This window comes from Lepisma saccharinum, chromosome 9, assembly GCF_977018435.1.
Source record: "Lepisma saccharinum chromosome 9, izLepSacc3.1, whole genome shotgun sequence".
NCBI classification, from domain to species: Eukaryota; Metazoa; Arthropoda; class Insecta; order Zygentoma; family Lepismatidae; genus Lepisma; species Lepisma saccharinum.
The window spans coordinates 68,511,136-68,539,029 of NC_139237.1; the positions used below are offsets into that span (position 1 = coordinate 68,511,136).

The 27,894-nt window shown below is 38.3% G+C and overlaps 9 non-coding genes across 9 annotated transcripts; all 9 read left to right on the forward strand.

Annotated features, from left to right (window-relative positions):
• Window positions 1-780: 780 nt before the first annotated feature.
• Window positions 781-854, forward strand: TRNAI-AAU (transfer RNA isoleucine (anticodon AAU)). The gene has a single exon. It is a non-coding gene; the product is annotated as a tRNA-Ile (tRNA).
• Window positions 855-3,637: 2,783 nt separating this feature from the next.
• Window positions 3,638-3,711, forward strand: TRNAI-AAU (transfer RNA isoleucine (anticodon AAU)). The gene has a single exon. It is a non-coding gene; the product is annotated as a tRNA-Ile (tRNA).
• A 5,069-nt stretch (window positions 3,712-8,780) lies between these two features.
• Window positions 8,781-8,854, forward strand: TRNAI-AAU (transfer RNA isoleucine (anticodon AAU)). The gene has a single exon. It is a non-coding gene; the product is annotated as a tRNA-Ile (tRNA).
• Window positions 8,855-11,614: 2,760 nt separating this feature from the next.
• Window positions 11,615-11,688, forward strand: TRNAI-AAU (transfer RNA isoleucine (anticodon AAU)). Its single transcript has one exon. It is a non-coding gene; the product is annotated as a tRNA-Ile (tRNA).
• Window positions 11,689-12,114: 426 nt separating this feature from the next.
• On the forward strand, window positions 12,115-12,188 carry TRNAI-AAU (transfer RNA isoleucine (anticodon AAU)). The gene has a single exon. It is a non-coding gene; the product is annotated as a tRNA-Ile (tRNA).
• A 4,259-nt stretch (window positions 12,189-16,447) lies between these two features.
• Window positions 16,448-16,521, forward strand: TRNAI-AAU (transfer RNA isoleucine (anticodon AAU)). The gene has a single exon. It is a non-coding gene; the product is annotated as a tRNA-Ile (tRNA).
• Window positions 16,522-19,375: 2,854 nt separating this feature from the next.
• TRNAI-AAU (transfer RNA isoleucine (anticodon AAU)) lies at window positions 19,376-19,449 on the forward strand. The gene has a single exon. It is a non-coding gene; the product is annotated as a tRNA-Ile (tRNA).
• A 546-nt stretch (window positions 19,450-19,995) lies between these two features.
• Window positions 19,996-20,069, forward strand: TRNAI-AAU (transfer RNA isoleucine (anticodon AAU)). The gene has a single exon. It is a non-coding gene; the product is annotated as a tRNA-Ile (tRNA).
• A 1,392-nt stretch (window positions 20,070-21,461) lies between these two features.
• TRNAI-AAU (transfer RNA isoleucine (anticodon AAU)) lies at window positions 21,462-21,535 on the forward strand. Its single transcript has one exon. It is a non-coding gene; the product is annotated as a tRNA-Ile (tRNA).
• The last annotated feature ends 6,359 nt before the right edge of the window (window positions 21,536-27,894 follow it).

Sequence of the window (27,894 nt, forward strand, 5' to 3'; positions counted from 1 at the left end):
GTGCTAAGCTCTACGCACTGTAAATGTTTGTCGATATTGCGCACTGACACCCTGCGTATATTCTTTTATTGTAATCTAGACATTTCTACTTAATAAATAATCGACTAGATTGTAATAAAAATTATGTAACAGTAGTTTTGTATTTTAAATTTTAATCTCCTTTGAGCATCGTTACTACAAATGGGTCTGGAAATGGAATACCGTTTTGCACAGGTGCTCAACTTCAGGGGTGCCCACGGGGGGCATCGAAATTTTTTGGGGGGATTTATTTTTCAAATAATATAAAATTCAACATTTATATATTTTTCCAAAATATATGTAAAATTCTTAACTCAACAAGTGTGTGAGTTTTTAATCAGAATTGTGTGTGACTCCATTTTACTGGTATTTCCATCGTCACATGCTTATCACATTGACATTTATCATTCATTTCTGAAGGTAGGTAAGATTATTAAGAATTTAAAATTCGGTGTTTTGAATGGAATTAGTGAATTTTAGTTTCTTTTAATTTTGATCTATCAAGGTGCTAGGAGAATGTGCATGTGTTTATGAGAAACAATTAGATGGCGCGGAAAAAATTAGTCATGTTTCAGAAAAGAGCCATTTCTACTGCTAATGCTTACTTTTCAAGAAACCGTCTTTCAAGACAAATGATTTCACGATGGATCACATCATTTGGAGACAATTTCGTGTTACAGAGTATTTTTTGGAGTGACTTCATTATCAAGAACTGCTTCAATTCACATCGTTAATTTGTTTTCTAATTTCTCTTCGTATAGTGGCCGGTTAGCTCAGCTGGTTAGAGCGTCGTGCTAATAACGCGAATGTCGTGGGTTCGATCCCCACACTGGCCATACGTTTTCGTGAAGAAATAGAGAACTGATTCTTTCTCCGAACGCCTGATGTAATGGAGATATCCAGAACCGATCGGAATTTGAATAGAGGTAAGGGTAAAGTTATTCGTATCGGACAAACTGCTGAAATTTGCTAGTTCATTTAATTTGAAATTTGCTAGTTCATTTAATTTGAAATTTGCTAGTTCATTTAATTTGAATATTCGTACTTACGTATTCTGCATTGAGAAACATTGCTGAAGGTGGCATTTCGCTTATTTCACATAAATAATCACTTTTTGCGACATATCGAATAAGTTTTCTTTCTTTCTTTTGGCCTTCGGTAACACGCAAAATAAATGGCGGTCACAGTTTCACTACCGTACTCGGCATGAAGTGTTTCCACCCCACTGCATCTAAAAATACAAACGCAGCCCCACAAACAATTCACACATAGCCCCACGAACCATTTGCGGTATGGTTAGGTTAGGTAGGGTCACGTTTAGGTTACAATAGTTACAAATTTGTTTAGAAAAATTATGCGTAGCCCCACACTCCATTTTCGCATAGCCCCACAAACGATTTGCGAAAACGTACCTTCTTCAGTTACAAAACACGTGTTTGGAAACACTGACCGGAATTACGTCATCACACACAGGCTACATCCACCTGGAAATAAATGGATGTACAAGAGCTTTCGTGCATCGGTCACACATTTATATCGAGAAATAGATGATTGACAGTGGCGTAGCATGGACATTTCGGGTGGCAACGCCAAGTCCGAAGGAAGAGTCGGCCCTTTCTTGCTTAATAATTTACTTATGGTATTAGTCGCCACAGGTATTATTTGCCTGAAGTAAGCTGGGTTTTCAATAAAACATCATCATTGCATGTTTTAGCTAGAAAATTAGATGCCTCACTATGCCACAGATGTTTTGAACTCTGGTGTTCTATAACTTTTTTTATATCTCTCTGCATGACGCAAGTCATTAAAAACCTACCTGAATCACAAGCGCCTCAGCACAACAGTAGACGTCATTGTTGTGGGCGATCCAACTACTGATTGATTTGGTTTATTTTACTTCGCTTTTCTACCACTTTTGGTTAATTGCGAATATGAATATGAGTGATGATATTGATGAAGGGACACTGACAAAGAACACCCGTGCTAACGCCGAGATTCGAACCAGGGACCTCTGTCGTCTTGGCACACTGTGAAAAGCAGAGTGGATGATCCAAATATCGTACACTCTACTGACGTAACAGTGCCGATTAGTAATTCAGACCACTGTTTATTACATCTTGAGAATGCTGATAAACATTTTAAAATAATTTTCTCCATAGACCATTCGATGTTAAGAGTTTTCAAATGAATGCTAAACATTTCCATTCACACAATATTAAGTAGTTAGATAATAACGAAAAAATACAATAAAAAAAATAACAGTTTTGCGGGTTAAGTGGTAGAGTAGCCACAGGCTGAATTTCTATCACGAGGACTTCACCAACTTATTTGACAAAAACTGTGTTGATCTTTTAGTTTGTAATACACATCGCTGTTCGTGCGATAAATTATACAATGCAGTGGCCATTAAGAAGCAGTATATTTGAGATTGGAAAAGTTACGTCAGTCAATATTGCGTATTGTAGCATCACACAGCACGAGTTGCATGAGCGCGAAGAGCGAAGAACTGGGTAAGAATTCTGCCGCTGTCGTCTGCTTCAGAAGGCAGGAAGGGTCACATGAACCAATCACGGTAGACCTCTCGTACGCCAGCGTAAGAGAGCCCATTTACGCGCGTGCTGTAGAAATGGAAGTTTTCCCTCCATAAAGGCAGCAAGGAATATAGCAGTCCTGTAAGCCGAACCTGCTCGGCGTCCAGCCGGGAAAGGCATTGAAAAGAGATTCTAGAACGAGTGTTGAGAGTGGAGCGTTGCAAGCGGATCGCCAAAAATAGCCATTATAATGCCATGAAGGTCAAACATATATGAAATTAGTCACGTTTTACTTTATAATCACAGCATTTAAGCATTTTTGAAATTTTAAATCTGGGAACGCTGGGCGTACGGGCGTACTATAACGCTACGCCACTGATGATTGACCGGCAAAATTCGATAAACGATGCGAGGAAACACTTCCCCGTACTTCCATAAGTATAAAGAAACTGCATTCGGTAAGTAATTTCTCCTGTAAATTTGGAGAAATCTGTTTGTCCGATACGAGAAATTTACCAGAGGTAAGATCCCCCTTTGAAGGAATACTCACGTCACCGTCAAGACGTTCAAGAACAATTTCAACCCGAACCAACTCGTGTTGCCAATAGATTTAATTTATTCACAATATATCGATTCTTAACTCAAAAAGTGTGTGACTTATTAATCAGAATTGTGTGTGACTCCATTTTACTGGTATTTCTATCGTCACATTCTTTTCCCATTGACATTTATCACAATTTCTGAAGGTAGGTAAGATTTTTAAGAATTTAAAATTCGGTGTGTTGAATGGAATTAGTGAATTTTAGTGTCTTTTAATGTTGATCTATCAAGGTGTTAGGAGAATGAGCATGTGTTTATTAGAAACAATTATATGGCGCGGAAAAAATTAGTCATGTTTCAGAAAAGTGCCATTTCTACTGCTAGTGCTTACTCTTCAAGAAACCCTCTTTCAAGACAAATGATTTTACGATAGAGCACATGATTTGGAGACAATTTCGTATTACAGAGTATTTTTTGGAGTGACTTCATTATCAAGAACTGCTTCAATTCACATCGTTAATTTGTTTTCTAATTTCTCTTCGTATAGTGGCCGGTTAGCTCAGCTGGTTAGAGCGTCGTGCCAATAACGCGAATGTCGTGGGTTCGATCCCCACACTGGCCAGGGTCAATAATCTTATCTTTTTCGATATGTTGGATGTTCAAAGTAAAAATAATAGTACGAAGTTGTGTATCATATCCAAGTTACACAACGGAGATATTACTGGTATTTTTGAGAAGAGAATGTTAATCGTTAGAGCGTTCCTTATGCGTTATCCTGGATATGTCTTCTTGATACAACTTTCTGAAATTACAGGATTTTGACTACCGTCAAAAGAACGTAGAATTATTTCTGTATTTTTTTTTTTTTTTTTTTACATCCGGACTTTTGCATGATAAGGTGATAAAGGGATGTCAATAAATAAAAGATCGTTGGTTCACTCCGTGTGACGGTGATATTTTCGTGAGGATATTCGATGATTTTCCAAGGTAATTTTTCGAAGGAAACATTTTATTTGAATAAATAAATTTTCAAAATATATTTTGCTACACGTTACATAGAATTTTCGATACAATCGCACCACGGTCCGTTAATTTTCAGAATAAATCGAAATTTGAATTTGTTGATTCTTCTGCAGGAGTATTATTGAATGGTGCACTAACATAACCCCACAGCGCTACAGCCCATGGCGGGCCTTGGCTTACCTACCGACTACTTGTCTCCCTCCCTCACTGTTATAGCGTGGAGGTCTTAGACCAGTATTGGGGTGACGGGTGATCAGCCCGACTAACCCCCAGCCGTTGTTGTAGGTCTTCTCGACCGGGATACGCTCACTCACTCGGAGCTTTACAGTGTTTGTTACACCTCATTGTTCTTAACGATAGAAACAGATTTATAGTTAAGTAGTGTTTTTTTATTTAGTCATTATATTGATCATATCTAGTAACTAGTGTTCTTTGAATACTTTTTTTATTGAAGAAAGTTTCGAACTCAAGAGAGTTATGTGTATTTCTGCACGCCTGGATTAACACTTCAGCCTTTTTCTTTGTGAAAAGCTGTAAACCTGCGCGCCCTTCAAGCAGACCGAGGATATACCACTCATCCTGTTGATATAAGAGCGGTCCAAGTAAAATAATGACGTGCAACATAAGTTGCATTTCGCATCACTCCGTTGAACAGTTTCAATTATTCATTAATTGATATCCCATTATGATACCAATTCTTGTGTCGCTTATCGCTTCGATGTGAAGTCTCCTATAACAAGATGGCAATAGAGCCCTTATGGAATCAGCATTTGAGCACTGCGCTTGCTCCAGACGTTGGTGGGATGTTCCCCAGCGTAGCAACGTAGGCACAGTTGTCAATTTCAGCTTCTCATTCTTACGGAAGATGCAGTCTGGATCTTTAAAACTGAAACAAGAATTAAACAAATATGAGAAACTTTGTATTTTTCTTTAATTAAAATTTTTATTAACTTAGGTCGTCTTAAACAACTATATAGATTATTCTACTATTCCTTTTAGACATTGGAATATCCACAACTTAAGCAATAAATCAAAGCCAGGTATTAGCATCCAGTATGGGGCACGGGAGGGTCACAGCACTGCCACACACTCCCAACGGAAAGTGGATGTCAGCTGACAAGTGACATTAGAGTCCAAGGACAGTGCTCTTTTTTAAAATTTAAGTCTCTTTTCTGTCACTTTACACTAATGAAAATGAATGATGACTTGATTAAATTCATGATGAAACACTAAGAAACCAATTCCTAGGCAAGACTTCAACCTGGGACGATCTATTTGAGTGAGAAGAATACGGCTGTCTCTGGCTACATTATAAGAAATCATCAGCATTGTTCGTGGTCACTTGTCTTTATAGAAATTTTGAAATTTCAAAACGTAATATCAGGAAGATTAACGGGAATACACACGCGATGAATATACTGCATTGATACGCACGGCAAAGGATATAGGATACTCTGTATAAAATATCTCGACAACGGATACTCAGCGACGTTGATGGACAAAACTGTACAATTTTCTTGCTCGAAACATCACTTCAAGGATTCTTCATTGTAACAAAGTTTATTGACAGTTTGGTAAAGAGAAGTTTTTGGCTACACTCAATAACCACTTATTAACGAATAGAAAATGCAATACATGAGAAACCATTCTATACATCCATCTGTCAGAAAATAAGTTTTTATTTGGTAGGAAACACGAGGCCCTGCGCTATACGTATCTGCGACGCCCTTATATTTGGAAAAGTGAAAACATAATCTTTCATTTCTCGAAAAATTTCCACACTTAACACAACATAATTGTTAATATTACGTAATTATTAAATATTATTATTGAGCACAAGGCTTCTCAGTTAACCACTGATGAAATTTGACACTGTGTAGAGATCATCAATGCGAAAACTTTTCTTGGTAACTTTTTTTGCTATAGGTCTTTTCTACTCTTACGGCGGCCGGTCCTGCATTACAAAAGGTTTAACCTGGCACAGTTCGCGCCAAACCATACATTTTCTTCTGCTAGCGAACTTTCCCGGGCGTCACGTGAGTGCTTTCAACCATTGGCAGAAGACTTGGAGACAGCACGTGCTTTGTCCTCTGCCTACCAGGGGTCGCCGCTTCCTTCGCGTGTCCGTTGTTGCCACGTTGTCAAGGACGTGAATGTTCTGGTGGTGAAGACATCTGTGCTTGTACCCCCAAATTACAGCTCGCAGTCCGGCCTGTCGCCACGTTTGCTCGCTTGCGCCGAAATCAGTGGCAACAACGTCCTGGTGACGACAGAGAAGGTAGAGGGGAGCGGGGATTACGCCGCAGACCAACCAGACAACAGCGGTGGCGCCGAGAGTTACAACGCGGCAGGAAGAAGTACTACGTGAACCTCGTTCTACTGGCTCCTGCGTTTCTGATCATGCTGGATTGGTCGCCCCGCCGCTCCCCACTTCCCTTGCCAGCACTAGGATCGGCAGCCGCCAGAGCCGGATTAAGACGAAATTTGGCCTAATGCTGTTACTAAGTAAACTGTTTAACGTAAAATTGATAGCATTAACTTGAAATCTTCGGTGAACAATAAACACAACGACGTTATAGTTACTTCACAGCGCAAAGAATAATAGTAACTGTATAATAAGTACCGCTGTGTCTAGACGTCCGAAATTGGGGCTCCAAATGTCATTCAAAGATGTATTTTGAGGTTAATATAGCAAAAGAAAACTGTTCAGCTTTCGGAAAATTTTCTCGTCTGTTTTCATCTGGGTCTATTTCAGGAATGGGCCTAATGCTGCAGCATCAATAGCACCCACCTTAATTCGTCACCGACCGCCGTAATAGTAGAAAAAACCTTTAGTTGAAGCCTTGTTTTATCATGTTACTACAGATTTATTGTTGTCACTGATATTTATTTTTCCGGTCGGATAACACGATGCAAGTACTCTACGAAAATGAATCATGCTAACGGAGAAGCTGACATGATGAAGCCCTGAGATTAACCCTTTCGCTCAATTCATGGTTTGTTGAAAGGTGTAAAACTATTTCGAAGGAATCTTTCTGGGTTTTAAAAAATGAACCCTTTTTTTCTCACCTCTCCAGCAGAATCAAGATAGAAATTTATATTATCTGGATATATCGGTAGCGACGATAAGCATTGCACACCCCTGCAGTTGAAGAGTTACTTACAAAGTCCTGTCCCCAACGTCAACATATAGGTAATGGAAGTTGCCATCGTGATTCTTTAATACGTATTCAATCACAGGTTCAGCTGCAAGAGGATAATAATGTTTATGGTTTCTGTTATAATAGGATAACTTTACATATACGCACACACACATTATAGGTTGAAGTTTTACAACACCGTAAAAATTTTACAGCGCGAGGGGGCGTAAAGTAAAACTAAACGTTTTGACGCAACGAGCCCCCGAAAACGGCTTTTTCTATCTTCAATATATGCAACAATGATGGTTAAATAATAAAATAATAACCTGTGGCTCGACAGCCCTTTAAGGGCATAGGGCGATCTCCCGATTGCCGGTAATGGGGTGACGTGGGGTCAGCATGTCGAACCCCCAGCCGTTATAGGAGATTTCCAGGTTCATGGTTACCTCTGGCATTTATTGTTTTCGTCAAAAAATACAAACTTTTTAGTACGATATTGACAGACTGTGTGACTAATCGAAGCAAACACTGGCCTTTGGAGTGTGAACACTTGGTCACTGGGAGCAAATTACTGTTTTCGAAGCATTTTATCTCTTTTAGAGTGTTTTTCCGACTGAAAAAATTAACCAACTGTGGTAACTATGACCTTTAGCTCAGTTTTGCATAAATGCAGGATAGAAATTACAGTTTTTCGAGAACTTGCAGCTCCAAAACGAGGCGTTAACGCGTAAAATATTAGAGGGAAAAAATGCTAAGCTCTACGCACTGTAAATGTTTGTCGATATTGCGCACTGACACCCTGCGTATATTCTTTTATTGTAATCTAGACATTTCTACTTAATAAATAATCGACTAGATTGTAATAAAAATTATGTAGCAGTAGTTTTGTATTTTAAATTTTAATCTCCTTTGAACATCGTTACTACAAATGGGTCTGGAAATGGAATACCGTTTTGCACAGGTGCTCAACTTCAGGGGTGCCCACGGGGGGCATCGAAATTTTTTGGGGGGATTTATTTTTCAAATAATATAAAATTCAACATTTATATATTTTTCCAAAATATATGTAAAATTCTTAACTCAACAAGTGTGTGAGTTTTTAATCAGAATTGTGTGTGACTCCATTTTACTGGTATTTCCATCGTCACATGCTTATCACATTGACATTTATCATTCATTTCTGAAGGTAGGTAAGATTATTAAGAATTTAAAATTCGGTGTTTTGAATGGAATTAGTGAATTTTAGTTTCTTTTAATGTTGATCTATCAAGGTGTTAGGAGAATGTGCATGTGTTTATGAGAAACAATTAGATGGCGCGGAAAAAATTAGTCATGTTTCAGAAAAGAGCCATTTCTACTGCTAATGCTTACTTTTCAAGAAACCGTCTTTCAAGACAAATGATTTCACGATGGATCACATCATTTGGAGACAATTTCGTGTTACAGAGTATTTTTTGGAGTGACTTCATTATCAAGAACTGCTTCAATTCACATCGTTAATTTGTTTTCTAATTTCTCTTCGTATAGTGGCCGGTTGGCTCAGCTGGTTAGAGCGTCGTGCTAATAACGCGAATGTCGTGGGTTCGATCCCCACACTGGCCATACGTTTTCGTGAAGAAATAGAGAACTGATTCTTTCTCCGAACGCCTGATGTAATGGAGATATCCAGAACCGATCGGAATTTGAATAGAGGTAAGGGTAAAGTTATTCGTATCGGACAAACTGCTGAAATTTGCTAGTTCATTTAATTTGAAATTTGCTAGTTCATTTAATTTGAATATTCGTACTTACGTATTCTGCATTGAGAAACATTGCTGAAGGTGGCATTTCGCTTATTTCACATAAATAATCACTTTTTGCGACATATCGAATAAGTTTTCTTTCTTTCTTTTGGCCTTCGGTAACACGCAAAATAAATGGCGGTCACAGTTTCACTACCGTACTCGGCATGAAGTGTTTCCACCCCACTGCATCTAAAAATACAAACGCAGCCCCACAAACAATTCACACATAGCCCCACGAACCATTTGCGGTATGGTTAGGTTAGGTAGGGTCACGTTTAGGTTACAATAGTTACAAATTTGTTTAGAAAAATTATGCGTAGCCCCACACTCCATTTTCGCATAGCCCCACAAACGATTTGCGAAAACGTACCTTCTTCAGTTACAAAAACACGTGTTTGGAAACACTGACCGGAATTACGTCATCACACACAGGCTACATCCACCTGGAAATAAATGGATGTACAAGAGCTTTCGTGCATCGGTCACACATTTATATCGAGAAATAGATGATTGACAGTGGCGTAGCATGGACATTTCGGGTGGCAACGCCAAGTCCGAAGGAAGAGTCGGCCCTTTCTTGCTTAATAATTTACTTATGGTATTAGTCGCCACAGGTATTATTTGCCTGAAGTAAGCTGGGTTTTCAATAAAACATCATCATTGCATGTTTTAGCTAGAAAATTAGATGCCTCACTATGCCACAGATGTTTTGAACTCTGGTGTTCTATAACTTTTTTTATATCTTTCTGCATGACGCAAGTCATTAAAAACCTACCTGAATCACAAGCGCCTCTGCACAACAGTAGACGTCATTGTTGTGGGCGATCCAACTACTGATTGATTTGGTTTATTTTACTTCGCTTTTCTACCACTTTTGGTTAATTGCGAATATGAATATGAGTGATGATATTGATGAAGGGACACTGACAAAGAACACCCGTGCTAACGCCGAGATTCGAACCAGGGACCTCTGTCGTCTTGGCACACTGTGAAAAGCAGAGTGGATGATCCAAATATCGTACACTCTACTGACGTAACAGTGCCGATTAGTAATTCAGACCACTGTTTATTACATCTTGAGAATGCTGATAAACATTTTAAAATAATTTTCTCCATAGACCATTCGATGTTAAGAGTTTTCAAATGAATGCTAAACATTTCCATTCACACAATATTAAGTAGTTAGATAATAACGAAAAAATACAATAAAAAAAATAACAGTTTTGCGGGTTAAGTGGTAGAGTAGCCACAGGCTGAATTTCTATCACGAGGACTTCACCAACTTATTTGACAAAAACTGTGTTGATCTTTTAGTTTGTAATACACATCGCTGTTCGTGCGATAAATTATACAATGCAGTGGCCATTAAGAAGCAGTATATTTGAGATTGGAAAAGTTACGTCAGTCAATATTGCGTATTGTAGCATCACACAGCACGAGTTGCATGAGCGCGAAGAGCGAAGAACTGGGTAAGAATTCTGCCGCTGTCGTCTGCTTCAGAAGGCAGGAAGGGTCACATGAACCAATCACGGTAGACCTCTCGTACGCCAGCGTAAGAGAGCCCATTTACGCGCGTGCTGTAGAAATGGAAGTTTTCCCTCCATAAAGGCAGCAAGGAATATAGCAGTCCTGTAAGCCGAACCTGCTCGGCGTCCAGCCGGGAAAGGCATTGAAAAGAGATTCTAGAACGAGTGTTGAGAGTGGAGCGTTGCAAGCGGATCGCCAAAAATAGCCATTATAATGCCATGAAGGTCAAACATATATGAAATTAGTCACGTTTTACTTTATAATCACAGCATTTAAGCATTTTTGAAATTTTAAATCTGGGAACGCTGGGCGTACGGGCGTACTATAACGCTACGCCACTGATGATTGACCGGCAAAATTCGATAAACGATGCGAGGAAACACTTCCCCGTACTTCCATAAGTATAAAGAAACTGCATTCGGTAAGTAATTTCTCCTGTAAATTTGGAGAAATCTGTTTGTCCGATACGAGAAATTTACCAGAGGTAAGATCCCCCTTTGAAGGAATACTCACGTCACCGTCAAGACGTTCAAGAACAATTTCAACCCGAACCAACTCGTGTTGCCAATAGATTTAATTTATTCACAATATATCGATTCTTAACTCAAAAAGTGTGTGACTTATTAATCAGAATTGTGTGTGACTCCATTTTACTGGTATTTCTATCGTCACATTCTTTTCCCATTGACATTTATCACAATTTCTGAAGGTAGGTAAGATTTTTAAGAATTTAAAATTCGGTGTGTTGAATGGAATTAGTGAATTTTAGTGTCTTTTAATGTTGATCTATCAAGGTGTTAGGAGAATGAGCATGTGTTTATTAGAAACAATTATATGGCGCGGAAAAAATTAGTCATGTTTCAGAAAAGTGCCATTTCTACTGCTAGTGCTTACTCTTCAAGAAACCCTCTTTCAAGACAAATGATTTTACGATAGAGCACATGATTTGGAGACAATTTCGTATTACAGAGTATTTTTTGGAGTGACTTCATTATCAAGAACTGCTTCAATTCACATCGTTAATTTGTTTTCTAATTTCTCTTCGTATAGTGGCCGGTTAGCTCAGCTGGTTAGAGCGTCGTGCTAATAACGCGAATGTCGTGGGTTCGATCCCCACACTGGCCAGGGTCAATAATCTTATCTTTTTCGATATGTTGGATGTTCAAAGTAAAAATAATAGTACGAAGTTGTGTATCATATCCAAGTTACACAACGGAGATATTACTGGTATTTTTGAGAAGAGAATGTTAATCGTTAGAGCGTTCCTTATGCGTTATCCTGGATATGTCTTCTTGATACAACTTTCTGAAATTACAGGATTTTGACTACCGTCAAAAGAACGTAGAATTATTTCTGTATTTTTTATTTTTTTTACATCCGGACTTTTGCATGATAAGGTGATAAAGGGATGTCAATAAATAAAAGATCGTTGGTTCACTCCCTGTGACAGTGATATTCTCGTGAGCACTGTGGAATCATATCGGCAAACTACGGCGGAAGTTGATTAATTGAAGTTATTTGCACAAAACGGGTACGTCAAGGCACTCGCTTGGCCGGTTAGCTCAGTAGGTTAATGCGTCGTGCTAATAACGCGAATGTCGTGGGTTCGATCCCCACACTGGCCAGGGTCAATAATCTTATCTTTTTCGATATGTTGGATGTTCAAAGTAAAAATAATAGTACGAAGTTGTGTATCATATCCAAGTTACACAACGGAGATATTACTGGTATTTTTGAGAAGAGAATGTTAATCGTTAGAGCGTTCCTTATGCGTTATCCTGGATATGTCTTCTTGACACAACTTTCTGAAATTACAGGATTTTGACTACCGTCAAAAGAACGTAGAATTATTTCTGTATTTTTTTTTTTTTTTACATCCGGACTTTTGCATGATAAGGTGATAAAGGGATGTCAATAAATAAAAGATCGTTGGTTCACTCCGTGTGACGGTGATATTTTCGTGAGGATATTCGATGATTTTCCAAGGTAATTTTTCGAAGGAAACATTTTATTTGAATAAATAAATTTTCAAAATATATTTTGCTACACGTTACATAGAATTTTCGATACAATCGCACCACGGTCCGTTAATTTTCAGAATAAATCGAAATTTGAATTTGTTGATTCTTCTGCAGGAGTATTATTGAATGGTGCACTAACATAACCCCACAGCGCTACAGCCCATGGCGGGCCTTGGCTTACCTACCGACTACTTGTCTCCCTCCCTCACTGTTATAGCGTGGAGGTCTTAGACCAGTATTGGGGTGACGGGTGATCAGCCCGACTAACCCCCAGCCGTTGTTGTAGGTCTTCTCGACCGGGATACGCTCACTCACTCGGAGCTTTACAGTGTTTGTTACACCTCATTGTTCTTAACGATAGAAACAGATTTATAGTTAAGTAGTGTTTTTTTATTTAGTCATTATATTGATCTTATCTAGTAACTAGTGTTCTTTGAATACTTTTTTTATTGAAGAAAGTTTCGAACTCAAGAGAGTTATGTGTATTTCTGCACGCCTGGATTAACACTTCAGCCTTTTTCTTTGTGAAAAGCTGTAAACCTGCGCGCCCTTCAAGCAGACTGAGGATATACCACTCATCCTGTTGATATAAGAGCGGTCCAAGTAAAATAATGACGTGCAACATAAGTTGCATTTCGCATCACTCCGTTGAACAGTTTCAATTATTCATTAATTGATATCCCATTATGATACCAATTCTTGTGTCGCTTATCGCTCCGATGTGAAGTCTCCTATAACAAGAATAAAGCAAAAGGAAACACTACAAATAGAATTATTTTTACATAGATGATTATTCCCCATGGAACCAGCAGTTGAGTAGGGAATCATTTCTCAAACCATTCTATACATCCATCTGTCAGAAAATAAGTTTTTATTTGGTAGGAAACACGAGACCCTGCGCTATACGTATCTGCGACGCCCTTATATTTGGAAAAGTGAAAACATAATCTTTCATTTCTCGAAAAATTTCCACACTTAACACAACATAATTGTTAATATTACGTAATTATTAAATATTATTATTGAGCACAAGGCTTCTCAGTTAATCACTGATGAAATTTGACACTGTGTAGAGATCATCAATGCTAAAACTTTTCTTGGTAACTTTTTTTTGCTATAGGTCCTTTCTACTCTTACGGCGGCCGGTCCTGCATTGCAATAGATTTAACCTGGCACAGTTCGCGCCAAACCATACATTTTCTTCTGCTAGCAAACTTTCCCGGGCGTCACGTGACTGTTTTCAACCATTGGCAGAAGACTTGGAGATAGCACGTGCTTTGTCTTCTGCCTACCAGGCGTCGCCGCTTCCTTCGCGTGTCCGTTGTTGCCACGTTGTCAAGGACGTGAATGTTCTGATGGTGTAGACATCTGTGCTTGCACCTACACATTACAGCTCGCAGTCCGGCCTGTCGCCACGTTTGCTCGCTTGCGCCGAAATCAGTGGCAACAACGTCCTATAGACGACAGAGAACGTAGTGGGGAGCGGGGATTACGCCGCAGACCAACCGGACAACAGCGGTGGCGCCGAGAGTTACAACGCGGCAGGAAAAAGTACTACGTGAACCTTGTACAACTGGATCCTGCGTTTCTGATCGTGCTGGATTGGTCGCTCCGCCGCTCCCCACTTCCCTTTGCCGCCGCCAGAGTCGGATTAAGACGAAATTTGGCCTAATGTTGCTACTAAGTAAACTGTTTAACGAAAAATTGATAGCATTAACCTGAAATCTTCGGTGAACAATAAACACAACGACGTTATAGTTACTTCACAGCGCAAAGAATAATAGTAAGTGTATAATAAGTACCGCTGTGTCTAGGCGTCCGAAATTGGGGCTCCAAATGTCATTCAAAGATGTATTTTGAGGTTAATATAGCAAAAGAAAACTGTTCAGCTTTCGGAAAATTTTCTCGTCTGTTTTCATCTGGGTCTATTTCAGGAATGGACCTAATGCTGCAGCATCAATAGCACCCACCTTAATTCGTCACCGACCGCCGTAATAGTAGAAAAAACCTTTAGTTGAAGCCTTGTTTTATCATGTTACTACAGATTTATTGTTGTCACTGATATTTTATTTTCCGGTCGGATAACATGATGCAAGTACTCTACGAAAACGGATCATGATAACGGAGAAGCTGACATGATGAAGCCCTGAGATTAACCCTTTCGCTCAATTCATGGTTTGTTGAAAAGAAACTATTTCGAAGGAATCTTTCTGGGTTTTAAAGAATGAACCCTTTTTTCTCACCTCTCCAGCAGAATCAAGATTGAAATTTATATTATCTGGATATATCGGTAGCGACGATAAGCATTGCACACCCCTGCAGTTGAAAAGTTACTTACAAAGTCCTGTCCCCAACGTCAACATATAGGTAATGGAAGTTGCCATCGTGATTCTTTAATACGTATTCAATCACAGGTTCAGCTGCAAGAGGATAATAATGTTTATGGTTTCTGTTATAATAGGGGAACTTTACATATACGTACACGCACACTATAGGTTGAAGTTTTACAACACCGCCAAAATTTTACAGCGCGAGGGGGGATAAAGTAGAACTAAACGTTTTGACGCAACGAGCCCTCCAAAACGGCTTTTTCTATCTTCAATATATGCAACAATGATGGTTAAATAATAAAATAATAACCCGTGGCTCGACAGCCCTTTAAGGGCCTAGGCCGATCTCCCAACTGCCGGCAATGGGGTGACGTGGGGTCAGCATGTCGAACCCCCAGCCGTTATAGGAGATTTCCAGGTTCATGGTTACCTCTGGCATTTATTGTTTTCGTCAAAAAATACAAACTTTTTAGTACAATATTGACAGACTGTGTGACTAATCGAAGCAAACACTGGCCTTTGGAGTGTGAACACTTGGTCACTGGGAGCAAATTACTGTTTTCGAAGCATTTTATCTCTTTTAGAGTGTTTTTCCGACTGAAAAAATTAACCAACTGTGGTAACTATGACCTTTAGCTCAGTTTGGCATAAATGCAGGATAGAAATTACACTTTTTAGAGAACTTGCAGCTCCAAAACGAGGCGTTAACGCGTAAAATATTAGAGGGAAAAAATGCTAAGCTCTACGCACTGTAAATGTTTGTCGATATTGCGCACTGACACCCTGCGTATTTTCTTTTATTGTAATTTAGACATTTATACTTAATAAATAATCGACTAGATTGTAATAAAAATCATGTAGCAGTAGTTTTGTACTTTAAATTTTAATCTCCTGTGAACATCTTTACTACAAATGGGTCTGTAAATGGAATACCGTTTTGCACAGGTGCTCAAATTCAGGGGTGCCCACAGTGGGGTATTATGACGCAGGGTGCGCCATCGAAATTTTTGGGGGGGATTTATTTTTCAAATAACATAAAATTCAACATTTATATATTTTTCCAAAATATATGTAAAATTCTTAACTCAACAAGTGTGTGACTTTTTAATCAGAATTGTGTGTGACTCCATTTTACTGGTATTTCCATCGTCACATGCTTATCACATTGACATTTATCATTCATTTCTGAAGGTAGGTAAGATTATTAAGAATTTAAAATTCGGTGTTTTGAATGGAAATAGTGAATTTTAGTGTATTTTAATGTTGATCTATCAAGGTGCTAGGAGAATGTGCATGTGTTTATGAGAAACAATTAGATGGCGCGGAAAAAATTAGTCATGTTTCAGAAAAGAGCCATTTCTACTGCTAGTGCTTGCTCTTCAAGAAACCCTCTTTCAAGACAAATGATTTTACAATGGATCACATCATTTGGAGACAATTTCGTATTACAGAGTATTTTCTGGAGTGACTTCATTATCAAGAACTGCTTCAATTCACATCGTTAATTTATTTTCTAATTTGTCTTCGTATAGTGGCTGGTTAGCTCAGCTGGTTAGAGCGTCGTGCTAATAACGCGAATGTCGTGGGTTCGATCCCCACACTGGCCAGGTTGATAAATCTTATCTTTTTCGATATGTTGGATGTTCAAAGTAAAAATAATAGTATGAAGTTCTGTATAATATCCAAGTTACACAATGAAGATATTATTTGAAGAAATCTGTTTGCCCGATACGAGAAATTTACCCCCCTTGAAGGAATACTCACGTCACCGTCAAGACATTCAAGAACAATTTCAACCCGAATCAACTCGTGTTGCCAATAGATTTCATTTATTCACAATATATCGATTCTTAACTCAACAAGTGTGTGACTTTTTAATCAGAATTGTGTGTGTCTCCATTTTACTGGTATTTCCATCGTCACATTCTTATCCCATTGACATTTATCACCAATTTCTGGAGGTAGGTAAGATTTTTAAGAATTTAAAATTTGGTGTGTTGAATGGAATTAGTGAATTTTAGTGTATTTTAATGTTGATCTATCAAGGTGCTAGGAGAATGTGCATGTGTTTATGAGAAACAATTGGATGGGGCGGAAAAAATTAGCCATGTTTCAGAAAAGTGCAATTTCTACTGCTAATGCTTACTCTTCAAGAAACCGTCTTTCAAGACAAATGATTTCACGATCGATCACATCTTTTGGAGACAATTTCGTGTTACAGAGTATTTTCTGGAGTGACTTCGTTATCAAGAACTCCTTCAATTCACATCGTTAATTTGTTTTCTAATTTTTCTTCGTATAATGGCCGGTTAGCTCAGCTGGTCGTATGTCGTGGGTTCGTTCCCCACACTGGCCAGGATCATAAATCTTATCTTTTTCGATATGTTGGATGTTCAAAGTAAAAATAATAGTACGAAGTTGTGTATCATATCCAAGTTACACAACGGAGATATTACTGGTATTTTTGAGAAGAGAATGTTAATCGTTAGAGCGTTCCTTATGCGTTATCCTGGATATGTCTTCTTGATACAACTTTCTGAAATTACAGGATTTTGACTACCGTCAAAAGAACGTAGAATTATTTCTGTATTTTTTTTTTTTTACATCCGGACTTTTGCATGATAAGGTGATAAAGGGATGTCAATAAATAAAAGATCGTTGGTTCACTCCCTGAGAAAGTGATATTCTTGTGAGCACTGCTTAATCATATCGGCAAACTACGGCGGAAGTTGATTGATTGAAGTTATTTGCACAAAACGGGTACGTCATGGCAATCACTTGGCCGGTTAGATGAGTTGGTTGTCGGCCCCCGTGGCGGAGTGGTTAGCACATCGCGCTACGACGCCGGGGGTCCCGGGTTCGAGTCCTGGCTCGGACATGGATGTTTGTGATTGTCTGTCCTGAAACTGAAATATGAATGAAATGAAATGATATGAGTGAATGAAGTGTGATGGGGGAAGCTTCCGCATAGGGGCTTTCCTTTAAAAAATAAAAAATAAAAATAAAGAAGTTGGTTAGAGCGTCGTGCTAATAACGCGAATGTGGTGGGTTCGATCCCTACACTGGCCATAATTTTTGGTGAAGATATAGAGAACTGATTCTGTCTCTGAACGCCTGATATAAAGGAGATATCCAGAACCGATCGGAATTTGAATAGAGGCAAGGGTAAAGTTACTCGTATCGGACAAACTGCTGAAATTTGCTAGTTCATTTAATTTGAATATTCGTACTTACGTATTCTGCATTGAGAAACATTGCTGAAGGTGGCATCACTTATTTCACGGAAATAAGCTCTATTTGCGACATATGGAATAAGTTTTCTTTGTTTCTTTTGGCCTTCGGTAACACGCAAAATGGCGGTCACAGTTTCACTACCGTACTCCGCATGCAGTGTTTCCACCCCACTGCATCTAAAAATACCTACGCAGACCCACACACAATTGACACATAGCCCCACGAACCATTTGCGGTATGGTTAGGTTAGGTAGGGTCACGTTCAGGTTACAATAGTTACAAATCTGTTTAGAAGAATTATGCCTAGCCCCACACACCATTTTCGCATAGCCCCACAAACCATTGACACACAGCCCCACAAACCATTTGCGGAAACGTACCTTCTTCAGTTACAAAAACACGTGCTTGGAAACACTGACCGGAATTACGTCATCACACACAGGCTACATCCACCTGGAAGAAAATGGATGTAACAGCTTTCGTGCATCGGTCACACATTTATATCGAAAAATAGATGATTTACCGGCAAAATTCAATGAACGATGCGAGAAAACACTTCCCGAACTTTCACAAGTATATAGAAACTGCATTCGGTAAGTAATTTCTCCTGTAAATTTGAAGAAATCTGTTTGTCCGATACGAGAAATTTACCAGAAGTAAGATCCCCCTTTGAAGGAATACTCACGTCACCGTCAAGACGTTCAAGAACAATTTCAACCCGAACCAACTCGTGTTGCCAATAGGTTTCATTTATACACAATATATCGATTCTGAACTCAACAAGTGTGTGACTTTTTAATCAGAATTGTGTGTGACTCCGTTTTACTGGTATTTCCATCGTCACATTCTTTTCCCATTGACATTTATCATGAATTTCTGAATGTAAATACGATTTTTAAGAATTTAAAATTCGGTGTGTTGAATGGAATTAGTGTATTTTAGTGTCTTTTAATGTTGATCTATCAGGGTGCTAGGAGAATGTTCATGTGTTTATGAGAAACAATTAGATGGCGCGGAAAAAATTAGTCATGTTTCAGAAAAGTGCCATTTCTACTGCTAGTGATTACTCTTCAAGAAACCCTATTTCAAGATAAATGATTAATTTACGGTGGATCACATCATTTGGAGACAATTTCGTGTTACAGAGTATTTTCCAGAGTGACTTCATTATCAAGAAGTGCTTCAATTCACATAGTTAATTTGTTTTCTAATTTCTCTTCGTATACTGGCCGGTTAGCTCAGCTGGTTAGAGCGTCGTGCTAATAACGCGAATGTCGTGGGTTCGATCCCTACACTGGCCATACGTTTACTGGAAGATATAGAGAACTGACTGTATCTCTGAACGCCTGATGTAAATGAGATATCCAGAACCGATCGGAACTTGAATAGAGGTAAGGGTAAAGTTACTCGTATCGGACAAACTGCTGAAATTTGCTAGTTCATTTAATTTGAATATTCGTACTTACGTATTCTGCATTGAGAAACATTGCTGAAGGTGGCATCACTTATTTCACGGAAATAAGCTCTATTTGCGACATATCGAATAAGTTTTCTTTGTTTCTTTTGGCCTTCGGTAACACGCAAAATAGCGGTCACAGTTTCTGAAATTACAGAATCTTTTTACTAAAGTCCAGAAAACGTAAAGTTATTTCTGTAATGTTATTTTCTCTGATCCGGCCTTTTGCATGATATGGTGTTAAAGGAATGTCAATAAATAAAAGATCGTTGGTTCACTCCCTGTGACAGTGATAATCTCGTGAGCACTGTGGAATCATATCGGCAAACTACGGCGGAAGTTGATTGATTGAAGTTATTTTCACAGGACGGGTACGTCAAGGCACTCACTTGGCCGGTTAGCTCAGTTGGTTAGAACGTCGTGCTAATAACGCGAATGTCGTATGTTCTATCCCTACACTGGCCATACGTTTTCGTGAAGATATAGAGAACTGATTCTGTCTCTGAACGCCTGATATAAAGGAGATATCCAGAACCGATCGGAACTTGAATAGAGGTAAGGGTAAAGTTACTCGTATCGGACAAACTGCTGAAATTTGCTAGTTCATTTAATTTGAATGTTCGTACTTACGTATTCTGCATTGAGAAACATTGCTGAAGGTGGCATCACTTATTTCACGGAAATAAGCTCTATTTGCGACATATGGAATAAGTTTTCTTTGTTTCTTTTGGCCTTCGGTAACACGCAAAATGGCGGTCACAGTTTCACTACCGTACTCGGCATTCAGTGTTTCCACCCCACTGCATCTAAAAATACCTACGCAGACCCACACACAATTGACACATAGCCCCACGAACCATTTGCGGTATGGTTAGGTTAGGTAGGGTCACGTTCAGGTTACAATAGTTACAAATCTGTTTAGAAGAATTATGCGTAGCCCCACACACCATTTTCGCATAGCCCCACAAACCATTGACACACAGCCCCACAAACCATTTGCGGAAACGCACCTTCTTCAGTTACAAAAACACGTGCTTGGAAACACTGACCGGAATTACGTCATCACACACAGGCTACATCCACCTGGAAGAAAATGGATGTAACAGCTTTCGTGCATCGGTCACACATTTATATCGAAAAATAGATGATTTACCGGCAAAATTCAATGAACGATGCGAGAAAACACTTCCCGAACTTCCACAAGTATATAGACACTGCATTCGGTAAGTAATTTCTCCTGTAAATTTGAAGAAATCTGTTTGTCCGATACGAGAAATTTACCAGAAGTAAGATCCCCCTTTGAAGGAATACTCACGTCACCGTCAAGACGTTCAAGAACAATTTCAACCCGAACCAACTCGTGTTGCCAATAGGTTTCATTTATACACAATATATCGATTCTGAACTCAACAAGTGGGTGACTTTTTAATCAGAATTGTGTGTGACTCCGTTTTACTGGTATTTCCATCGTCACATTCTTTTCCCATTGACATTTATCATGAATTTCTGAATTTAAATACGATTTTTAAGAATTTAAAATTCGGTGTGTTGAATGGAATTAGTGTATTTTAGTGTCTTTTAATGTTGATCTATCAAGGTGCTAGGAGAATGTTCAGGTGTTTATGAGAAACAATTAGATGGCGCGGAAAATATTAGTCATGTTTCAGAAAAGTGCCATTTCTACTGCTAGTGATTACTCTTCAAGAAACCCTATTTCAAGATAAATGATTAATTTACGGTGGATCACATCATTTGGAGACAATTTCGTGTTACAGAGTATTTTCCAGAGTGACTTCATTATCAAGAAGTGCTTCAATTCACATAGTTAATTTGTTTTCTAATTTCTCTTCGTATACTGGCCGGTTAGCTCAGCTGGTTAGAGCGTCGTGCTAATAACGCGAATGTCGTATGTTCTATCCCTACACTGGCCATACGTTTTCGTAAAGATATAGAGAACTGATTGTATCTCTGAACGCCTGATGTAAATGAGATATCCAGAACCGATCGGAACTTGAATAGAGGTAAGGGTAAAGTTACTCGTATCGGACAAACTGCTGAAATTTGCTAGTTCATTTAATTTGAATATTCGTACTTACGTATTCTGCATTGAGAAACATTGCTGAAGGTGGCATCACTTATTTCACGGAAATAAGCTCCATTTGCGACATATCGAATAAGTTTTCTTTGTTTCTTTTGGCCTTCGGTAACACGCAAAATGGCGGTCACAGTTTCACTACCGTACTCCGCATGCAGTGTTTCCACCCCACTGCATCTAAAAATACCTACGCAGACCCACACACAATTGACACATAGCCCCACGAACCATTTGCGGTATAGTTTATTTAGGTAGGGTCACGTTCAGGTTACAATAGTTACAAATTTGTTTAGAAAAATTATGCGTAGCCCCACACACCATTTTCGCATAGCCCCACAAACCATTGACACACAGCCCCACAAACCATTTGCGGAAACGTACCTTCTTCAGTTACAAAAACACGTGCTTGGAAACACTGACCGGAATTACGTCATCACACACAGGCTACATCCACCTGGAAGAAAATGGATGTAAGAGCTTTCGTGCATCGGTCACACATTTATATCGAAAAAAAGATGATTTACCGGCAAAATTCAATGAACGATGCGAGAAAACACTTTCCGAACTTCCGCAAGTATAAAGAAACTGCATTCGGTAAGTAATTTCTCCTGTAAATTTGAAGAAATCTGTTTGTCCGCTACGAGAAATTTACCAAAGGGAAGATCCCCCTTTGAAGGAATACTCACGTCACCGTCAAGACGTTCAAGAACAATTTTAACCCGAACCAACTCGTGTTGCCAATAGGTTTCATTTATACACAATATATCGATTCTTAACTCAACAAGTGTGTGACTCCATTTTACTGGTATTTCCATCGTCACATACTTTTCCCATTGACATAAGGTTTCTTTGTTTCTTTTGGCCTTCGGTAACACGCAAAATAAATGGCGGTCACAGTTTCACTACCGTACTCGCCATGCAGTGTTTCCACCCCCATGTTTGTAGTTATTAAACTACAAATCTGTTTCTATCGTCAAGAACAAAAAGGTGTAACAAACACTTTAAGGAATAACAATATAAAATAAATATTTACGTCAATAGTGTACCATTCAATAATACTCCTGCAGAAGAATCAACAAATTCAAATTTGGAATTATCCAGAAAATTAACGGACCGTGGTACGATTGTATCGAAAATTCTATGTAACGTGTAGCAAAAGTTGTGTATTTCTGCCTGGATTAACACTTCAGCCCTTTTCTTTGTGAAAAGCTGTAAACCTGCGCACCCTTCAAGCAGACCGAGGATATACCTCTCATCCTGTTGATATAAGAGCGGTCCAAGTAAAGTAATGACGTGCAACATAAGTTGCATTTCGCATCACTCCGTTGAACAGTTTCAATTATTCATTAATTGATATCCCATTATGATACCAATTCTTGTGTCGCTTATCGCTTCGATGTGAAGTCTCCTATAACAAGATGGCAATAGAGCCCTTATGGAATCAGCATTTGAGCACTGCGCTTGCTCCAGACGATGGTGGGATGTTCCCCAGCGTAGCAACGTAGGCACAGTTGTCAATTTCAGCTTCTCATTCTTACGGAAGATGCAGTCTGGATCTTTAAAACTGAAACAAGAATTAAACAAATATGAGAAACTTTGTATTTTTCTTTAATTAAAATTTTTATTAACTTAGGTCGTCTTAAACAACTATATAGATTATTCTACTATTCCTTTTAGACATTGGAATATCCACAACTTAAGCATTAAATCAAAGACAGTTATTAGCATCCAGTATGGGGCACGGGAGGGTCACAGCACTGCCACACACTCCCAACGGAAAGTGGATGTCAGCTGACAAGTGACATTTAAGTCCAAGGACAATGCTATTTTTTTAAAAATTTAAGTCTCTTTTCTGTCACTTTACACTAATCAAAACTACGAGAATGAATGATAACTTGATTAAATTCATGATGAAACACTGAGAAACCAATTCCTAGGCAGGACTTCAACCTGGGACGATCTATTTGAGTGAGAAAAATACGGGATGGTACACTTCTCAACATCTTATTTGACCGCCCTGAAATATTTCAAGTCCGGAATTCGTAAATTTGGCAGCATAGCGCTTCAGAGCCAACTAAGAGTAGGCAAGTTTGCAACATGTCTTCTTCCTGAATGAAAACACTCGTGATTTTTTTTTCATTCTTTCACACTCCATAAAGTAAAGATACCCTAAAGCAGTAATAAAATATATGAGTAGACAAGAGAAATGTTAAGTAGAAATACGAATGTTGAAAATATTTCAAGATTCTTCGTCCTGAATTTGAAAATAGGAAAATGTATGTGCATTGTGAAACACTGAACAGGTTCTCATCCACCTGGAAAGAATTGCGGTCACATTTGAATGCAAGAAGGCAAATTTATGATGATTTTATTCGAAATGTTTAGTAAAGATACCTTGCACAACACCAAACGATTCTGCAAAGTGTGTCTTTTCCTTGGTTCTTGGCGAAAAATGGTTCGAAACTCCGGCACAATGTTGCTTCGACTGAGATTAACATGTTTTACTGATCTTTCTGTTACCAATCTCCTGGAGTAGTTGGTTAGATAACAGCATTTTCTTTTCTTTCTGTTTTCGTCAAGATCGAAACATCGTAGGTTCAAATCCCACCCTTTTCTTACTATTTTTTCCTTTCTATTTACCGAGTACGAAGTGTTCTAATAACGTAATGTAATATTATATGATATTACTGTAAATATTTATGCGATGCATGCTCAGTGGCAGCGATTGGGTTTCAAAACTGATGGGGCAAGGTGGGGGAGGGGGAGGGGGAGGGCAAGGACAGTTTCTTTCCATTTGTAGATAATGTTTAGCATAGTGCTGGGTCATCTGCCCCTCCACGCTCCATAATCGTCGCCACTGTGCATGCCTCAAGTAATGCTTCTACTAATGTTTTTAATCTTTCAGTGATTGGCAGGATTTTAGGAAATACTTTTCCTTTCATTCAGCTGTTATAAGTTAACACATATTAAGAACTTACATGTTAACTTTCTGCATCCGGAAATGCAGGACATAAATCGCATAAATATCAACGGAAATATCCAAGAAACGTAGATAAGCATTCTCGTCCAAAGCCGTTTACTTCCCGAAAAAGATTTCGCAAAGAAGTAGGTTTGAACCCATGACCTTCCATTCCATAAGCAAACGATCCCCCTACACCACATGGTTCACGTTATTTTATCCACTCGGTTCGGATTCTACTTTAAACTGTAGGTCCAGTCCCGATTAACCTTACTATGCATAAAGTTGACTTAAAACACCAAATCAACCAATTCATCTCCTTTCAGAGTGGTCCTTCTATGATACTGTAGTCGGCCAGCATCCGAAAATACAGTTCTGCTTCGCGTATACCAGAGTGTAATTGCGTTTAATATTGTGACTAATTTTACTTTAAAACTACAGATTAAAGCGATAATAGTGTCCAGAAAAAGAACCTCAAACAAAGTATTTTAATCCATTGCCAAACATTTCAGTTAAGAATAATATTATGCTTTTCCATTGACCGTATTTTCGATTCATGGTGAATTTGCTAAAAGGACCATGTCAAGAAATCTAAATATGTAAGTTTTACTAGTAAATGCATTTAAAATGCACGAAACAACAGGAGAGGAGAAAAATAAACCTCAAATATAAGTAAAAATTCAACAAAAACTGTTAAAATACTGACAAATAAACTAAAAGCCAAAAAAGGCCGAAAAATGCAAAAAAAAAAAAAATGTAAATAGAAAGTGTTTTCCGGCTCTAACTGAATGGAAACGGACATGATATCAGGTTTAGCATTGTTTTTAAGGGTCAGAAAAAAAGTTGATTTTTCATCAACTTCCGGACCCTAATTAGTAATTATGACCATTGAAAAAGTTGGAGGTAGCTTACTTAAAATTCTCTTATCGTCCCATATCTCCACTTCATAATACATAAAAACATCAAGTTCATATTTCGAAAATGACTTGGAGTTTTCTACCACGAAAATATGTTTTTCATAGTTTGAAGTTCGTTAGTATTATCTTTAAAGGTTTCCATTGTTTTAATTTCACACATATTTTATATTTCATACGATCCTCTCTCTTTTCATACAGTCTTTGGAAAAAATCTGAAGTTTCTTGTCAAACGGGGTCTGGTTCAAATCACTCCCTTACGCTATCCTGCTCCTACTTTAAACAAACAACAAAATACGTCGTAACTAAACGATTGCTTGTTCAAAACACGGAATTTTTACACAATTTACAAAATATGACAAAACGCCAATAGACATGTTCATCATTTTTCCCTTTCAGTGTTTCTCGATTTTAACTGAATTCGTTTCCTCATGAAAATTGCCACGAGGAAATGATAGATATGACATTATATGTGCATTGGTTTCTTCAAACTGGTAGCAAATTTTAACATGAGCTACCTGGAGAAGAGGTAGCGTGCTTGATTCTTACGTGAGAGGTCGTAGGTTCGATTCTCCACCTAGGCAGTATTTTTTCAGGAGTATATCGTTGGGTGTAAAGTTTATCCACCGTGCTAAGAAGTTAACATTGGTCTCTGTATTTCACGAGAGGAAAGGAAATAGTAAGAGAAAGTTATTTCGATGATAGGAGAAAGTCACATGCCACGTGGAATGCGCAGAATCAAGTTACATAGAGCTAAGTCTGTGATGGTGGTATCGAATATTGCAAAGTTAGTGGGAAAATTTGTTATATCTGATACTCGTACTTTCTGTTCAAAGAAGACAAACATTTTAGATACAAAGCAGTGAGGAATGAACGATCATTATGAGGTTTTGAATTTTTTGTTTGTCACTCACTATAAAAATAGTTATTAGTAGTTTCTTATCGAATGGGCCTTCGTCGCAATAACAATTTATTTATGTTAATTAGCTATTTACTATTAGTTTTAGACGCATGGTAAGATGGTGGTCAGAGGTTTGACAACAGTCATTACGAAGGAACAGACATAAAATTACCAATCTTAGAAATTTGAACTCATTAAACGCTCTCCTTCGTTACAGTACTGCACTACATCACTACTTAACATAACTGTATATCTTTTTTTAGTATATCGAAATCAAATAATCAATATTTTAGGTGTCAGTGAAGAACAAAAATACATAACTTAAATAACATTACATTTTGCATCCTGAATACATATATGTGATTTGTGAATTAATCATGATGTGTGTGTTAACACAGCATATGAACAATAATTAAAAAGAAAAGTTAACTTCAAATCCTGGAAATCTCCAACTTCTAAGGGGAAATATGCGCAGAAGGGACATCCCTCAAGTGTGCATTGGATTCATTTTTTAAATATTCTAATATCAACGGTATCTGTTCAGCAAACAAAAAAAATGAAAGAAAGAGGAGAGGGTGGGATTTGAACCCGCGACCTTTCACGCTTGATGAAAATTAAAGACAGCAGCGCCTAACCAACTGCTCTACGTTAACTTCATGACGTTATACCCTTAAAAACATGTTGACGTTTATGAAGACTCCCACCTTCCTGTGTTTCAAGCACATTTTCTCGACAAGTCGTGTAAAATATATGTTTTTGAGAACTGTTCAATATTATGCAAGGTATTGTAAATAAAATGTCGCATAAACTCCTCACAAATTTGCTTCTTTCTGCACAAACTTGATGGCAATTTCCTCCAGGTGGAGAAAAACTCTATTCAGTGTTTCAAACCCCCCAAATTTCAAGTCGAGCAAGCAGAATCGTAAATATCATACAAGGTTCTTTTTCCAATTTATTATTTCTGTTTGATTGTGTATTATAATATCGGTTTATAGTTTCTAAGTTCATGGAAAGTGTTAAATTGAAAACCTATCACCGCAGCGTTTATCGTCTAGTGGAAGGACCTACTCAAAGTTGGCTACTCTCACCTGGAGCTGAAGTGCAATGTTGCTAAGTTTACGATTTCGGGACTTAGAATTCTTTTGGGGCGGTCAAATAAGATGTTGCGAAGTGTACATGCGATTTTCGGAACTGGTCCTACCTACTGGAACTCATCTTAGGCCTATTGGCCGCGATCATCCTAGAAAGTACCCTTCCACAAGTACACACCAGTCCCAATGATTCTACATTTTTAAAATGCATCCTCGAAATAGTGTTCCGTGTTTACGAAATGCCTGCGTTTCTGCTGGAATCATCTCAATCGCGTCAAACCAGCGGCTATTAAACTTGATCTCCAGTCGGGGAATAGAAAAGAGTCAAAA